The sequence below is a fragment of the Carcharhinus amblyrhynchos genome, chromosome 5, assembly GCF_965287045.1.
Source record: "Carcharhinus amblyrhynchos chromosome 5, sCarAmb.v2.hapA, whole genome shotgun sequence".
Classification (NCBI taxonomy): Eukaryota; Metazoa; Chordata; class Chondrichthyes; order Carcharhiniformes; family Carcharhinidae; genus Carcharhinus; species Carcharhinus amblyrhynchos.
The window spans coordinates 128621162-128634885 of NC_137328.1; the positions used below are offsets into that span (position 1 = coordinate 128621162).

The 13724-nt window shown below is 44.7% G+C and overlaps 1 protein-coding gene across 5 annotated transcripts in view; it reads left to right on the forward strand.

The window, feature by feature from the left end:
* nipblb (NIPBL cohesin loading factor b) overlaps positions 1-13724 on the forward strand; it is a 600450-nt gene that overhangs the window by 372272 nt on the left and 214454 nt on the right. The gene's annotated exons all lie outside the window — the stretch shown is intronic.

The window sequence follows — 13724 nt, forward strand, 5'->3', positions numbered from 1 at the left end:
TTCCAAGCAGCGATCCACGCTCTAAGCTCATCCACTTTATTCACCACATTCCTGGTGTTAAAATGGACGCATCTCAAACCTTCGGTCTGAGTGTTCCCCTTCTCCATCACTTGTCTATCCTCCCTCTTACACTGGCTACAATCCTTGACAACAGTCACAACTTCTCCAATCCACCTGCGCAACTGAAGTTTCTCATCCTTGCCAACATTTTTGTGAATCTTTTCTGCACTCTCGCTCTTCCTTCATATCCTTTCTAAATTCTATTGTCCGAAACTGGATGTGATACTGAAGAGATGATATGGGTATGCCGGCGTTGGACTGGCGTAAACACAGTAAAAAGTCTGACAACGCCAGGTTTTAGTCCAACCGATTTATTTGATAATAGACTCACAAGCTTTCGGGGTTGGTCCCTTCGTCAGGTGAATGGAGAGTTCTGGCCTCAGGCAGAGCATATAAAGCACAGACAGTTTAGAGATTACTGATTAGAATGCGAATCCTTCACATTCGCATTCTAATCAGTAATCTCTAAACTGTCTGTGCTTTATATGCTCTGTCTGAGGCCAGAACTCTCCATTCACCTGACGAAGGGACCAACCCCGAAAGCTTGAGAGTCTATTATCAAATAAATCGGTTGGACTAAAACCTGATGTTGTCAGACTTTTTACTGTGATACTGAAACCATTGGTCAAACCAGTGTTCTATACACATTTAACACAACATTTTTTTATATTTAATAACCCACTAATAAGGCAGAGGCTATTGTATGCTTGATCATCGACACTCTCAGCTAGAACAAAGAACAGTACAACACAGGAACAGGTCCTTCAGCCCACCAAATCTGTGCTGACAAAGATGCCCCTCTATCTAAATTTTCTTGCCTCTACATGGACCATATCCCTCTATTCCCTGGTGAATGTGTGGAATTCACTACCACAGAATGTAGCTGAGGCCAAAATGTTGTCTGATTTCAAGAAGAAATTAGGGATTTTTTTAGTACTGCAACCTTCAAATATTTCTGCACATATACTCCTACATCTTTTGTTTCTGTACCCCCTTTAAGATTGTACCTTTTATTTTTTATGCATTATTCCAACTAAAATGAATTACTTCACATTTCTGTGCATTAAATGTCATCTGTCTCTTGCTTGCCCATTCCATCAACTTGTCTGTATCCTTTTAAATTCTGTACTTCCCCCTATGAACATATGGAGTAGTAGACCATTCAGCCACCTGTGCCAGAGTAGATACGTAAAAACAGTTCCCATCGTTTGTAGGATTGAAAATAAAAGGGCACAGATTTAACTTAATTGACATATGAACATAATGTAAGAACTAGGAACAGAAGCAGGCCATCTGACCCCTTAGCCATTCAATAAGACCTTTTTGTGGACTTAGCTCCACTTACCCGCCTGCTCACCATAACCCTTAATTCCTTTACTGTTCAAAAATTTACCTACCCTTGCCTTAAAAACATTCAATGAGGTAGCCTCAACTGCTTCACTGGGCAGGGAATTCCACAGATTCACAACCCTTTATGTGAAGAAGATCCTCCTCAACTCAGTCCTAAATCTGCTTCCCCTTATTTTGAGGCTATGCCCCCTAGTTCTAGTTTCACCCACCAGTGGAAACAACTTCCCTGCTTCTGTCTTACCTATTCCTTTCATAATCTTATATGTTTCTATAAAATCTCCCCTCATTCTTCTGAATTCCAATGAATATAGCCCCAGTCTACTCAGTCACTCCTCACGAGCCAAGCCTCTCAACTCCTGAATCAACCTAGTGAATATCCTCTGTACCCACTTCAGTGCCAGTATATCCTTTCTCAAGTAAGGAGACCAAAACTGTACACAGTACTCCAGGTGTGGCCTCACCAGCACCTTATACAGCTGCAATATAACCTCACTGTTTTTAAACTCCATCCCCCTGGCAACGAAGGACAAAATTCCATTTCCTGCCTTAATTACCTGCTGTATCTGCAAACCAACTCCTTGAGATTCCTGCACAAGGACACACAGGTCCCTCTGCACAGCAGCACGCTGCAATTTTTTACCATGTTGGATTGGATACCTGTGATTAGTGGTGTGTGTCGGGTCAGTGCTGGGCCCATTGCTGTTAATTATCTATATCAGTAATTTGGATGAGAATGTACAAGGCATGATCAGCATGTTTGCAGATGACACTAAAATAGATGATATTGTAGACAGTGTTATTGTAGAAATGTTATCAAAGATTGCAGCACGATCATGATTAGCTGGGGAAATGGGCAGAGAAATGGCAAATGGAGTTCAATACAGATAAGTGCGAAGTGTTACATTCTGGAAAGCCAAATCAAGGTAGGACTTTCACAGTGAATAGTAGGACCTTGAGAAGTATCGTGGAACAGAGGTATCTTGGAGTTCAGGTGCACGGTTCTCTAAATTTGGAGTCACAGGTATATGGGGCAGCAAAGAAGGCTTTGGCATGCTGGCCTTCATCAGTCAGAGCATTGAGTATACAAGTTGGGAAGTTATGTTGTAGTTGTATACAATATTGGTGAGGCTGCATCTGGAATATTATGTTCAGTTTTGGTTGCCTTGCTTTCGGAAAGATGTTATTAAAAACTGGAGAAAGTGCAGAAGAGATTTACAAGGATGCCAGGCCTCAAGGGACTGAGTTGTAGGGAGAGATTGGACAGGCTAGGATTTTTTTCTTTGGAACGTAGAAGATTGAGGGGTGATCGAACAGAGGTATATAAGATCATGAGAGGCATGGATAGGGTGAATGCACTCAGTCTTTTTCCCGGAGTTGGGAAATCAAGAACTAAAGGGCGTAGGTTTAAATTAAAAAGGGGAAGAATATATGGGAACCTGAAGAGCAATTTTTTTACACAAGAGAGTGGTACGTCTGTGGAATGAGCTGCCGGAGGAAGTGGTTGAGGTAGGGACATTGACAACATTTAAAAGGCATTTGGACAGACACATGGATAGTGGGATATGGGCCAAATGCAGGCAAATGGAGTTCGCGTAGATGGGCATTTTGGTTGTCATGAACCAGCTTGGGCTGGAGGGCCTGTCTCTGTGCAGTAGGCTCTATGACTATGATCTATGATTCACGTACCAAGAAACCAACAAACATCTGCAATTTCTCTCAATTTAAATAATACATTTCTTGTCTTCCTGCCATTGTGGATGTGTTCACATTTTCCTTATGGCCCACTCATTTAACCTATCTATAACTCTTTGCAATCTGTATCCTCCATGCATCTTGCTTTCCTACCATTTTTTGCATCATCGGATTTGGCTGCAACACAGACAGTCCCTTTATCCAAGTCATTAATATGTGGTAGTTCGTAAATAATTAAAGCCAAAGAATTGAACTCTACATTCTACTAGTTCCTGTTTCAGTTAGTCAGCCAGCCCTCTGTCCAGAGTAATATATTGCTTCCAGTTCCATGAATCTTTATCTTGTACATTAACTTATTAAAAGGCACCTTCTCAAATGCCTTTTTGAAACCCCGAAACACTATATCTTGTTCCCTATTATCTGTTCTATTTGTAATGATCTCAAAGAACTTAAATAGTTTGTCAAAGCATTAATTTTGTGGGTTAATGGTCAATTACATTGAGTGTCTGACTGTGACGATTAAGTTGCAGCACAGAAGACAGCCATTTGACCGTTATGTCAGGGCTAGCCCTCTGCAGCAACAATTCCTTGTGCCACTCCATGCCTCTTCCCAATACCACTGTACAATTTTCCTGTTAAGATAATAATCGAATTCCGTTTTGAATGCCTCACTTAAATCTCCCTCCACCACACTCCCAGATAGTGCATTCCAGATCTGAACCACTTGCTGCATGTGGGGCTTTCTCCTCTGTTTCTGAAAGAAACATAAAAAATAGAAGCAGGAGGAGGCCATTCAGCCCTTTGAGGCCAAGGACACCCTTCCTGAGATTGGGCGGCATGGTAGCACAATGGTTAGCATTGCTGCTTCACAGGTCCAGGGATCTGGGTTCAATTCCTGGCTTTGGTCACTGTCTGTGTGGAGTTTGCATGTTCTCCTCATGTCTGCATGGGTTTCCTGTAATGAAGCGACCAAAACTGAGCACAGTACTCCAAGGTGTATGGGTTAGATTGATTGGCCATGCTTAAAAAATTGCCCTTAGTGTCCTGAGATGTGTAGGTTAGAGGGATTAGTGGGTAAATATGTAGGGATATGGGGGGTTGGGCCTGGGTGGGATTGTGGTCAGTGCAGACCCCATGGGCCAAATGGCCCCTTCCTGTAATGTAGGGATTCTATGATAAGAACACTAAAACAGTACTCCAGGTGTGGCCTCACCAATGCCCTGTACAGTTGCAGCAAAACATCCCTGTCCTTATCCTCAAATTGTCTTGCTATGAAGGCCAACTCAAATTTACCTCCTTTTACTGCCTACTGTATTTGCACGCTTACTTTCAGCGACTGATGCATGAGGGTGCCAAGGCCTCGCTGAGATATAGAATCATAGAATCCTACAGTACAGAAGGAGGCCCTTCAGCCCATTGAGTCTGCACTGAACACAATCCCACCCAGTCCCTACCCCCATATCCATAGATATTATACCCACTAATCCCTCTAACCTACACATCCCTGGGCTCTAAGGGGCAATTTCTTAGCATGGCCAATCAACCTAACCCGCACATCTTTGGACTGTGGGAGGAAACCGGAGTAACTGGAGGAAACCCACGCAGACACGAGGAGAATGTGCAAACTCCACACAGACAGTGACCCGAGCCAGGAATCGAACCCAGGACCCTGGAGCTGTGAAGCAGCAGTGCTAACTACTGTGCTGCCCATCCACCTCTCTCAATTTACACCCATTCGAATAATCATCTGTCTTCCTATTATTGTCACTAATTAGATGAACATAGAACATTACGAAGGTCGGTGGTGTTGTGGATGGTCTGGAAGGATGGCAAAAGTTGCAGCAGGACATAAATAGGATGCAGGACTGGGCGGAGAAGTGGCAGATGGACTTCAACGCGGATAAATGCGTAGTCGTCCATTTTGGCAGAACCAACGGGATGAACGAGTACACCATCAAGGGCAGGAGTCTTGGTAGTGTTGAGGAGCAGAAGGATCCTGGGGTCCGGGTCCACAGGACTCTTAAATCGGCCTCGCAGGTGGAAGAGGTGGTCAAGAAGGCGTATGGTGCACTGGCCTTCATTAATCGAGGGATTGAGTTTAGGAGTCGGGAGGTAATGCTGCAACTTTATAAGACCCTTGTCAGGCCTCATTTGGAGTACTGTGCGCAGTTCTGGTCGCCTCACTATAGGAAAGACGTAGAAGCTATTGAAAGGGTACAGAGGAGATTTACAAGGATGTTGCCTGGACTGGGAGGCATGCCTTATGAAGTTAGGTTGAGGGAACTGGGTCTCTTTTCCCTGGAGAGACATAGGTTGAGAGGCGACCTGATAGAAGTTTACAAAATGTTGAGAGGAATAGATAGGGTGGATTCTCAGAGGCTATTTCCCCGGGTTGAAATGGTCGCTACGAGAGGACACAGGTTTAAGGTGCGGGGAGGGAGGTTCAGAAGTGATGTTAGGGGTAAGTTTTTCACTCAGAGGGTGGTGAGTGAATGGAATCGGCTGCCGTCAGTGGTGGTGGAGGCGAACTCGTTGGGGTCTTTTAAAAGACTTCTGGATGAGTATATGGGGTTTTATGGGATTGGGGGTTATAGATAGGTGTTGATGTGATCGGCGCAACTCGTGGGCCGAAGGGCCTGTTTGTGCTGTAGTGTTCTATGTTCTATTACAGCGCAGAACAGGCCCTTCGGCCCACGATGTTGCGCCGACCAGTTACAAAACAATGACCCACTAACCTAAACCAATCCCTTTTCGTCCATAAACCTATCCACGGATTTCTTAAACGCCCCCAAACTAGGCGCATTTACAACCGCAGCAGGCAGGGCATTCCAATCCCTCACCACCCTCTGGGTAAAGAACCTACCCCTGACATCCATCCTATAACTACCCCCCCTTAATTTAAAGCCATGCCCCCTCGTGCTAGCTTTCTCCATCCGAGGAAAAAGGCTATCACTGTCCACCCTATCTAAACCTCTAATCATCATATATGTTTCAATAAGATCCCCTCTTAGCCGCCTTCTTTCCAGCGAAAACAACCCCAAATCCCTCGGTCTCTCCTCATAGGACCTCCCCTCCATACCAGGCAACATCCTGGTAAACCTCCTCTGCACCCTGTCCAAAGCCTCCACATTCTTCCTGTAATGTGGGGACCAGAACTGCACACAGTACTCCAAGCGCGGCCGCACCAGAGTTGTGTACAGTTGCAACATGACGCTGCGACTCCTAAATTCAATCCCCCTACCAATAAACGCCAAGACACCGTATGCCTTCTTAACAACCCTATCTACTTGATTCCCAACTTTCAGGGATCTATGTACACATACACCTAGATCCCTCTGTTCATCCACACTATTCAAAGTCCTCCTGTTAGCCCTATACTCAACACATCTGTTATTCCTACCAAAGTGAATTACCTTACACTTCTCCGCATTAAACTCCATCCGCCACCTCTCGGCCCAGCTCTGCAACCTGTCCAAGTCTTCCTGCAAACTATGACACCCTTCCTCACAATCTACCACACCTCCGACTTCGGTGTCATCAGCAAATTTACTAATCCACCCAACTATACCCTCATCCAGATCATTAATAAAAATTACAAACAGCAGTGGCCCCAAAACAGATCCCTGAGGCACACCACTCGTAACCGAACTCCATGACGAATATTTACCATCAACCACCACCCTCTGTCTCCTATCTGCTAGCCAATTCCTGATCCAATTTCCTAGATTACCCTCAATCCCATACATCTGCATTTTCTGCAGAAGCCTACCATGGTGAACCTTATCAAACGCCTTACTAAAATCCATATATACCACGTCCACTGCCTTACCCCCATCCACCTCTTTGGTCACTTTTTCAAAAAACTCAATAAGGTTAGTAAGGCACGACCTACCCGCTACAAAACCATGCTGACTATGTCCAATCAATTCATTACTCTCCAAATAACTATAAATCCTATCCCTAATAATTTTTTCTAAAACCTTGCCCACAAGACGAGGCATTTGGCTATTTTAATACACTCACTGAGGGACTTGTTCGAGTCTTTACGTCGAAGAGAGTCATAGTTACTCCCGCTGTTTACCCGCGCTTCACTGAATTTCTTCACTATGACATTCAGAGCACTGGGCAGAAATCACATCGCGTCAACACCAGCCGGTGGCCCTCGCGATGCTTTGTTTTAATTAAACAGTCGGATTCCCATTAGTGGGTGAACAGTCCAACGCTTGGTGAATTCTGCTTCACAATGATAGGGAGAGCCGACATCGAAGGATCAAAAAGCGACGTTGCTATGAACACTTGGCTGCCACAAGCCAGTTATCCCTGTGGTAACTTTTCTCTCACCTCCTGCTTCAAACCCAGAAGGTCAGAAGGATCGCGAGGCCGCGCTTTCGAGGTCCGTATTCGTACTGAAAATCAAGATCAAGCGAGCTTTTGCCCTTCTGCTCCACGGGAGGTTTCCATCCTCCCTGAGCTCACCTTAGGAAGAAGGATGGTCAGAGTTGAGGGCCTGAATGCGATTACTGTCACTAGAGAGGTAGTGCTTGATCGACTAGCGGGACTGATGGTGGACAAGTCCCCAGGAACAGACGGAATGCATCCCAGGGTTCTGAAGGAAATGGCAGAGGTGGATCCCTTAGTGATTATTTACCAAACTTCACTGGATTCCGGGGAAGTGCCAGAAGATTGGAAAACGGCTAATGTTACGCCACTGTTTAAAAAAGGTAGCAGGCAAAAGGCAGGGAATTATAGGCCAGTTAGTTTAACGTCTGTTGTTGGAAAAATGCTTGAATCCTTCATCAAAGAAGAAATAGCAAGGCACCTAGAGAAGAATTGTTTGATAGAGCATACGCAGCACGGATTCGTTAAGGGAAAGTTGTGTTTGACAAATTTATTGGAATTCTATGAGGATGTGACTAGTGTGTTAGACAAAGGGGAACCGGTGGATGTGGTGTTTCTCAATTTTCAAAAGGCGTTTGATAAGGTGCCGCACACAAGGTTGCTTCAGAAGGTTAGGGGGCATGGAGTTGTGGGTAAGGTATTAGCGTGGATAGAGGATTGGTTGTCTAATAGGAGACAGTTGGTATCAATAGGTGCTATTCTGATTGGCGGTTGGTAACTAGTGGAGTGCCGCAGGGATCGGTGCTGGGGCCTCAGCTATTTACCGTTTATATAGATGATCTGGAGGAGGGGGCTGAGTGTAGGGTAACGAAATTTGCTGATGACACGAAGATGAGTGGAAAAGCAAATTGTGCGGAGGGAAAGTCTGCAGAGGGATCTAGATAGGCTGAGCGAGTGGGTGAGGACCTGGCAGATGGAGTATAATGTTAGCAAGTGTGAGGTTATCCACTTTGGCAGGAATAATAGTAGGAGGGATTACTATTTAAAGGGTGGAAAGCTGCAGCATGCTACGGTGCAGAGGGACCTGGGGGTCCTTGTGCATGAGTCGCAAAAACCGAGTCTGCAGGTGCAGCAGGTAATCAAGAAGGCGAATGGGATGCTGGCCTTTATAGTGAGGGGGATAGAATATAAAAGCAAGGAGGTCTTGCTGCAACTGTACAGGGCATTGCTGAGGCCGCAATTGGAGTACTGTGTGCAGTTTTGGTTGCCGCACTTGCGCAGGGATATTTTGGCCTTGGAGGGAGTGCAGAGGAGGTTCACTAGGCTGATACCAGAGATGAGGGGGTTGGACTATGAAGAGAGACTAAATAGACTGGGTTTGTACTCGTTGGAGTTTAGAGGGATGAGGGGGGATCTTATAGAGACGTATAAGATAATGAAAGGGATGGATAGGGTAGAGGTAGAGAGATTCTTCCCGCTCAGAAAGGACAGCAGGACTAGAGGGCACAGCCTCAAGATAAGTGGGGGGAGCAGTTTAGAACAGAGTTAAGGAGGAACTTCTTCACTCAAAGGGTGGTGAATCTCTGGAATTCTCTGCCCATTGAAGTGGTGGAAGCTACTTCGCTAAATATATTTAAGATACGGGTAGATAGGTTTTTGGTAGATAAGGGGATTAAGGGTTATGGGGAGAAAGCGGGAAAGTGGACCTGATCCACTTCAGATCAGTCATGATCTTATTGAATGGCAGGGCAGGCCTGAAGGGCTAGATGGCCTACTCCTGCTCCTACTACTTATGTTCTTTTATGTTCTTATGTTCTTACCAAAATGGATAATCTCACATTTATCCACATTATACTGCATCAGCCATGCAGATGCCCACACACTCAGCCCACCCAAACCACACTGAAGCATTTCTACATCCTCCTCACAGCTCACCTCCCACCCAACTTTGTATCATCTACAAATTTGGAGATAATACATTCATAGAATGATAGAAAAACTACAGCACAAACAGGCCCTTCGGCCCACAAGTTGCGCTGACCTTATCTCTACCTACTAGGCTTACCTATAACCCTCAATCCTACTAAGTCCCATGTACTCATCCAGAAGTCTCTTAAAAGACCCTATCGAATTTGCCTCCACCACCACCGTCAGCGGCCAATTCCACTCACCCACCAACCTCTGAGTGAAAAACTTACCCCTGACATCTCCTCTGTATCTACTCCCCATCACCTTAAACCTGTGTCCTCTTGTGGCAGAAATTTCAGCCCTGGGGAAAAGTCTCTGAGAGTCCACCTGATCAATACCTCTCATCGTCTTACACACCTCTATCAGGTCACCTCTCATCCTTCGTCTCTCTAAGGAGAAAAGATCGAGCTCTCTCAACCGATCCTCATAAGGAATGCCATCCAATCCAGGTAACGTCCTTGTAAATCTCCTCTGCACCCTTTCTATGGCTTCCACATCCTTCCTGTGATGAGGCAACCAGAACTGAGCACAGTACTCCAAGTGGGGTCCGACCAGGGTCTTGTACAGCTGCACCATTATCTCCCGACTCCTAAACTCAATCCCTCGATTGATGAAGACCAGTACACCATACGCCTTCTTAACCACGTCCTCTACCTGCGAAGCTGATTTGAGAGTCCTATGATCCCGGACCCCAAGATCCTTCTGATCTTCCACATTTGATCTTCCAATCTTCCACATCCCTCTGGGCAGATTTCCTTCCCTAAAGGACATCCGTGAGCCTAACAATTGTTTTTCTAACAATTGACAATGGTTTTATGGTCATCAGTAAATTCTTAATTCCAGACGTGTTTTGTTGAAACATAAGAGGAACATATGTCTGTCATACGAGGAAAGATTAAGTCGGTTAGGATTATCTTCACTGTCACTCTCAGGGTGGAAGTGTCAATTACAAGGGGGCACAGGTTCATGGTGAGAGGGGGAAAGTTTAAGGGACATGTGTGGGAGAGGTTTTTCATTTAAGTGCTTGGAACGCACTGCCAAAGAGACTGAGTAGACTGGGGCTATGCTCATTGGAATGCAGAAGAACGAGGGTGATCTTATAGAAACACAAAATTATGAAGGGAATAGATAAAATAGAACCTGGGAGGTTATTTGCACTAGTGGGTGAAACTAGAACTAGGGGGCATGACCTCAAAATAAGGGGGAGCAGACTTAGGACCGAGTTGAGGAGGAACTTCTTCACACAAAGGGTTGTGAATCTGTGGAATTCCCTGCCCAGTGAAGCAGTTGAGGCTACCTCACTGAATGTTTTTAAGGCAAGGATAGATAGATTCTTGAACAGTAAAGGAATTCAGGTGTGTGGGCGGGTATGTGGAGCTGAGTCCATGAAAAAAAAAGCCATAACCTTATTGAATGGCAAAGCAGGCTCGAGGAGCCGAATGACCTATTCCTGTTCCTAGTTCTTACATTTTCATGTGGTGGAAGCAGGCACTTTAGCAACATTTAAGAGGCATATGGATGAGTACCTGAATGGGGGCGGAGGGGGGAGAGAGTTGGGGAAATAGAGGGATACAGATCAAGTAAGTGTCACTATTGGGACAGGAGGGATCTTTACCTGAACCGATCTGGGACCAATGTTCTAGTGAAGAGGATAAATAAAAAGGGTGCTCACAAGGACTTTAAGCTAGGGGGTAGGGAAGAGTAAACCTATGAAAGATATTTAACAGGTAATAGAAAGCAAAGCAGCAGGTTAGTTGGCCTACTCCTGTTCCTAATTCTTACGTTCTTATGTAAGGGCAGAAGGTTTTTTCACTTTAGTTTGGACATCATGATCAGCACAGGCTTAGAGGACCGAAACATCTGATCCTGTGCTGTACTTTGTTCTTTGAGATTGGAAGAGTGAGAGGGGACCTCATAGAAATTTATAAAAATCTAACAGGATTAGACAGGGGAGATTCAGAAAGAATGTTCCCAATAGTGAGGGAATCCAGAACTAGGGGTCATAGTTTGAGGATAAACGGGTAAACCTTCTAAGAACTTTTAGAGGGTGGTTGTAGATGGTTGTTTTTCAAACTGGAGACCTGTAACTAGCAGCGTGCCTCAGAGATCGGTGCTGGGTCCACTGTCGTTTGTCATTTGTATTAATGATTTGGATGAGAATATAGAATTCACGGTTAGTAAGTTTGCAGATGACACCAAGATTGATGGCATATTGGACAGTGAAGAACGTTATCTCCAATTGCAATGGGATTTTGATCAATTTGGCCAGTGAGCTGACGAATAGCAGATGGAGTTTAATTTAGATACGTGTGAGGTGATACATTTTGGTAGATTGAACCAGGGCAGGACTTACTCATTTAATGGTACGACATTGGGGAGAGTTACAGAACAAAGATTTAGGAGTACAGGTTCATAGCTCCTTGAAAGTGGAGTCACAGGTGGACAGAGTGGTGAAGAAGGCATTCAACATTGTCATTGGTCAGAACGTTGAATACAGGAGTTGGAATGTCTTGTTGAAGTTGTACAACACAGTAAAAAGTCTGACAACACCAGGTTTTAGTCCAACCTATTTATTTGATAATATTCTCACTAGCTTTCGAGGGGACAGCCTCTTCGTCTTCGTCACCTGACGAAGAGGCTGTCCCCTCGAAAGCTAGTGAGAATATTATCAAATAAATAGGTTGGACTAAAACCTGGTGTTGTCAGACTTTTTACTGTGTTTACGCCAGTCCAACGCCGGCATACCCACATCATGAAGTTGTACAAGACATTGGTAAGGCCACATTTGGAATACTGTGTACAGTTCTGATCACCCTATTGTAAAAAGGCTGTTATTAAACTAGGCAGAGCTTGATGGTTTGAGTTATAAAGAGAGAGTGAATAGACTGGGACTTTTTTCTTTGGAGCGTAGGAGACTGAGGGTGATCTAATAGAGGTCTATAAAATAATGAGGGGCACAGTTCAACTAGATAGTCAATATCTTTTCCCAAAGGTAGAGGAGTCTGAAACTAGAGGGTATAGGTTTAAGGTAAGAGGGGAGAGATACAAAAGTGTCCAGAGGGCCAATCATTTCACACAGAGGGTGGTGAGTGTCTGGAACAAGCTGCCAGAGGTAGTAGTAGAGACTGGTACAATTTTGTCTCTTAAAAAGCGTTGAAGATGTTGGATAGGTAAGATGTGTATAGAGGGACATGAGCCAAATGTGGCAATTGGGATTAGCTTAGGAGTTTTTTTAAGAAAATGGCATGGACAAATTGGGCCGAAGAGCCTGTTTCCATGTTGTAAACCTCTATGACTGAGGTGAAGAGAAATTTCTTCACCCAGAGGTTGGTGAAAGTGTGGAATTCACTACCACAGAAGGCAGTTGAATCGAAAATGTCTGATTGCAAGAAGAAATTAGATATAGCTGTTGGAGCTAAAGGGATATGGGGGAGAAGACAGGATCAGGATATTGAATTTGATGATCGGCCAAGATTAAAATGAATGACAGAGCAGTCTCGAAGGGCCAAATGGCCCCTAGTTTCTGTGTGTCTATGAATTTGAATTCCACTATCTGCCCCAGAACATTAGCTGAGTTTTTGGATTTATAGTCTAGTGATAATACAACTAGGCCATCACCTCTCCAGTTAAGACAGCGTCACCATTTTAAAGATGTTTAACAAGGGTGTGTACAGGGTGAGCATCTTTCTGGGGAGGTTAATGTGTGGCAACTGGATTAATGTCTCGCTGGCAATTAATGGGTGCATACCAGATGAATGTTTTTCAATTACATGAGATGTTTAAATCCCTGTCACTGCCAACATTTTGTTGCCCATCCCTAATTGTCCTTGAGAAAGTGGCGGGAAAGATGAGCAAAGCCCCCTTGAGACATTGCAGCCAATTTGGTATAGACACTCTGCACGCCACCTGCTGCTCAGAATCCAGTTTTGAAAATTGGACAACAGTGATATGCTTCCCATTTAGGATGGTGTGCGGCTTGGAAGGGAACTTGAAGCTAATAGTATTCCCATACACCTGCTGTTCTCTTTCTAAGTGGAGGGGCTCACTGGTTTGGAAGTGCTGTCGGAGGAACTTTAGTGAGTTTCTGCAGTACATCTTGTGCACTTCTGGCAGTGTATGATGCAGTGCCACTAAATGACAATGGTGGAAAGAATGAATCTTTAATTGGTGAATGAGATGGAGATGAAGTGGGTAGCTTTGTCCTGGATCGTGTCCAAATTCTTGAATGTTGTTGGAAGCACCTGCCTGACGGAGCCAAGTGCTGCCTGTGTTAGCTGTCTTTGTGTGGACTGGTAATGACAGGTTCTGTATGTGTA